The 5,000-nt window shown below is 32.9% G+C and overlaps 1 protein-coding gene and 1 long non-coding RNA gene across 3 annotated transcripts in view; one reads left to right on the forward strand and one right to left on the reverse strand.

Moving 5' to 3' along the window:
• LOC136843691 (uncharacterized) overlaps window positions 1-5,000 on the forward strand; it is a 139,979-nt gene that overhangs the window by 106,759 nt on the left and 28,220 nt on the right. The window lies entirely within an intron of this gene.
• LOC136843690 (zwei Ig domain protein zig-8-like) overlaps window positions 1-5,000 on the reverse strand; it is a 161,633-nt gene that overhangs the window by 3,922 nt on the left and 152,711 nt on the right. The window lies entirely within an intron of this gene.

Genomic DNA, 5,000 nt, shown 5'->3' on the forward strand with positions numbered 1-5,000 from the left:
TGTAAATGAAAAATTTGCCTTTGTCAGTGTCTTGCCATTTCATAGTTTTACAAAACGAAGTAAATAATGTTTTTGCTGAAATTCTTTTCATTTTCAAGGATTTGAAAAACAAGAAAAAAGCACACTATAATATTCATGGATTTATAAAACAAAAAACAAATACGCCTTTTCCATAGATTTACAAAACAAAAGGTTACATCATTTCCCGGACTTGCGAAAAGAAGTAAAAAAAAAGGACGTTTTACAGAAACCAAATTAAAAATAATAGAAACACGCTATACCAAAAACAGTAGCTTCTCAATTTTGATTGATTTACTCGGATTTATCTCTGTATATCAATCAAATGACCAAGTTGCAAATAAATAATAGAATTTTTAGGGAAAAGTCATTGTTTATTGGAGAAAACTATATGAAAAAAGCAGTTTCGTAAATCCTATAGTAAATAAAAAAAAATTAAATCAAGTCGGTCAGTAAGAATAGCATAAAATTCGAAGATTTTCTTTTATGCCAGTTTCAATTTCAGATCCTCCGTTATCCCCTAGAGACCGTAAATTTCAGTGCCACTTTCAGAAGCAGATTAAAAGGCTAATTTGTGTCAGCAAGCCTCTTTCCCCATTCCGATTGATGAACGGTACCTAAAATTCCATTGGTGGGAAAATTATGATAAAATTGCAGACAACAATTTTGAATACAATTTGCAACGTGAGTCCGCCCTGTTAGTTTTAACATTGCTTAAAATGCCATTGTTCTGTATCATAGTCAATCACAATGTTTTGGTAATTAAATGTCATGATATAACCAAAGTCCTTTGATAATCTCGTATAATATCAAAGAGCTATAATGTGTTAGGAGGTGCTGGGAATAAACCAATGCTTGATAATCGAGATGAAAAATCTTCTGGATAGGAAAATTCATACAAAGAACGCAGACAAAAATCTGAATACAATCTGCATCGTGATGTTTACCTCGCTCGTTTGAGTATTTTTAAAAAATGTAAATTGGTATGCACTATATGCATCATAATCATTAAAGTATTTTCGGTTATTAATATCTTCTTATATATAACCAAGAACGTCTGGATACTGGCATATAATAAAGATGAGGCATAGTATGTTAAGAAATGCTGGAAATGTTAATAAACTAGCGTTTGACAGTCGAAGTAAAATTATCATTATCTATAAGGAAAGTTGCACAATGAACAAGTAATATATATTATATATATATATATATATATATATATATATATATATATATATATATATATATATATATATATAATGATGATGAAATTTCCGTCCCCCCCTCATCTTTGATAGACCGTGCTTCAGCAATCATTCATTTCCCAACCCTTAACAATAAAATGCAACCCTCAGATACGTTTATAACTATAATGAAATATTTAATTTAATTTATCACCGTTCACAAGCTCTTTGATGTTCATGAACATGTTCTTCGTTTGTGTTCGTCAAAAATACGTTTCATGTTATAGCTTTTAACGGAGTTTACTTTATCTTTGTAATCTCTACGACAAATCAAGTCTCCTTTTTTGGCAGGAGAGAGAGAGAGAGAGAGAGAGAGAGAGAGAGAGAGAGAGAGAGAGAGAGAGAGAGAGAGAGAGAGAGAGAGATTATATTACTCACCACGATTAACTTCAGTTCATACAGGATATGAACATAACATCAACCGGTCGCTCAGCTAAGGCTAATAAACACCTGCTGTCAAATCCTTTGACATACGTTATCAATTTACATAAGATATCAAAGACTTAAATTAATGACGATTATCATTGTTTTTAAAAACTGTTTTATATAAAATTATACTGTTGTTGAAATCCTTAGAACAAAGTAAAGATAATAATTGTTATGTAAAGCGTTGAAATTGTTTAAAGAAAAATGTGACTGTGTCAGGGAGTTTTTAAGAACAAATAAATACAAATATATATATATATATATATATATATATATATATATATATATATATATATATATATATATATATATACACACACACATACATACATACATACATATATAACTGAATCAAGAAAATATGGAACGTGATGAATATATAAATAGATAAAATCCACAGAGGAAAGGAAAGCACTGGAGTGCTGAGAGGCCTTTCAACTGTCTGTCGTCCTTTACTTAGCAGACTGTCGACAGTCGAAAGGCCTCGCAGCACTCCAGTGTTTCCCTTTCCTTCGTGGATTTTATCTTTTATATATATATATATATATATATATATATATATATATATATATATATATATATATATATATATATATATATATATACACATATACATATACATATACATATACATATACATATACATATACATATATATAAGAAAGGAGATGTTGGTCCAGTCGGACCACAGAACACATCAGGTAAGGGTGACGAAGTGAGGTCGTTCACTAAAAGGTCATACATTTATTACGCCGACGCTTTTCGTAACGACATTGTTACATTGTCAAGGCTAAAAGAAAGGAAAAAAACGTACTATTTAAAAATACATGGAATATACAATTTTTTCTTTTAGAGTCTCAACATATTATAGGCATGTGCATTAAAAAGCAAAGAAAAAATCAAGTAAAAGCACCTGTTAGACCAAATTTGGAGACTGAATGACTAGAAAAGGAGAGAGAAGCGAAGAAGAAACCGACCCAAGCCAGATGCAGTTGTGCAGAGGAGGTGTGTGAGTTTAACTTGAGCACTAACTGCTTAATGAATAATGATTCCAAAATGTGCAGTTCATGAAAACAACTTGTTTGGCCCAAAACAGAGAAGTCAGAGTATTCGACGTTGGCTTTACATATTTTAGCATGATTTCTGATGTTGGAAAATTCAGGATTGGACAGTCTGCAACCAGTGCGATGGCTGACACCTTTATGTGAATCAGCCCTGACCCTCAGCAACCGTTTAGTGGATCCCACGTATGTCCCCGAATTACATTTGGGGCAAGTATATTTATACACGACTGAAGATCGCATTATTGGGCAGAGTCTATCTTTGAATTTAAAAAGCGACCCTATTGTAAAAGGTTTTCTCGGAATGAGAATGACCTGTAACATGTTAAAATGTTTTTCTATTGCAGTCTTAGTATTTTTTCTAAATTTATCGTCTTGAATACATGGTATACTAGCACAAAGTTTCTTCTTTGGTACTGTGCTAATAACAGGAGGACCAGATAGTTTCCTGTTTAGGAAATTTTTCCAGTATCTATAAAAAACATGAGATGGAAACCAGTTGTCGGTAAAATATTTATGTAAAAACGATCGGTCTTTATGGTAAGTATCCCATGACGAGGTTAAAGTATAAGCCCTGTGGAGAAGAGTAAAAATCGAATTAAGTTTAAAATGATAAAAGCAAGCACAATAAAAATTTGAACCCAAGCCTGTAAAATTCTTTTTTCTAAAAACAGAAGTATTTAAAACTATCGTTATGTCGGAACACTAGGACGTACAAAAAACGTAGTTCGTCGTTTTCTTTTCTCTCTAGCGTGAATTTAATATTTGGATGTATTTTGTTAATGTACGAGAGAAATCGATCTGCATGAAAAGCAGATTTGAAAACAGCAAAAGTATCATCGATATAACGTTTATACACAAGAGGATAAAAACCAAGGGGGCAGTTTTCCAACATGCCCTCCTCCAGGGAGCACATAACAGTGTTGGAAAACGTGGGACCAAGAGGTGATCCCATTGCCATCCCGTCAACCTGTTTATATACATTACCATTAAAAAGGAAGGCAGTGTCCAGCACTGCTAACTGTAAAAGTTTCTTAAAACAGCAACGATCGTAGTTAAAATAATTGTCATTGGGTTCAATAAAAATCTTATCTAAAACAATCTCAATAGTTTCCTCCACAGGGACATTCGTAAACAGGGATTCAGCGTCATAACTGGTTATATATACATCTGAATCTTGGCATCAGATATATGATTTAAATTCTTCGGAATATTTTAGTGTATATTTATTGGAAATAAACTGTTCTAGCATAGGTACCAGATATTCTGGTATTTTGTAGTTTGGAGCATGAATAGACGACAATATTGATTTCATTGGTATTCCCTCTTTATGTTCCGACATAACGATAGTTTTAATACTTCTGTTTTTAGAAAAAAAGACTTTTAAAGGCTTGGGTTCAAATTTTTATAGTGCATGCTTTTATAATTTTAAACTTAATTCGATTTTTACTCTCCTCCACAGGGCTTATACTTTAAACCTCGTCATGGGATACTTACCATAAAGAAGTATCGTTTTTACATAAATATTTTACCGACAACTGGTTTCCATCTCGTGTTTTTTATAGATACTGGAAAAATTTCCTAAACAGGAAACTATCTGATCCTCCTGTTATTAGTACAGTACCAAGGAAGAAACTTTATCCCAGTATACCATATATTCAAGACGATAAACTTAGAAAAAATATTAAGTCTGCAATAGAAAAACATTTTAACATGTTACAGGTCATTCCCATTCCGAGAAACCCTTTTACAATAGGGTCGCTTTTTAAATTCAAAGATAGACTCTACCCAATAATGCGATCTTCAGTCGTGTACAAGTATACTTGCCCCAAATGTAATTCGGGGACATACGTGGGATCCACTAAACGGTTGCTGAGGGTCAGGGCTGATTCACATAAAGGTGTTAGCCATCGCACTGGTTGCAGACCGTCCAATCCTGAATTCTCCAACATCAGAAATCATGCTAAAATATGTAAAGCCAACGTCGAATACTCTGACTTCTCTGTTTTGGGCCAAACAAGTTGTTTTCATGAACTGCTCATTTTAGAATCATTATTCATTAAGCAGTTAGTGCCCAAGTTAAACTCACACACCTCCTCTGCACAACTGCATCTGGCTTGGGTCGGTTTCTTCTTCGCTTCTCTCTCCTTTTCTAGTCATTCAGTCTCCAAATTTGGTCTAACAGGTGCTTTTACTTGATTTTTTTTCTTTGATTTTTAATGTACATGTCTATAATATGCTGAGACTCTAC

This window comes from Macrobrachium rosenbergii, chromosome 12 (assembly GCF_040412425.1).
Source record: "Macrobrachium rosenbergii isolate ZJJX-2024 chromosome 12, ASM4041242v1, whole genome shotgun sequence".
NCBI classification, from domain to species: Eukaryota; Metazoa; Arthropoda; class Malacostraca; order Decapoda; family Palaemonidae; genus Macrobrachium; species Macrobrachium rosenbergii.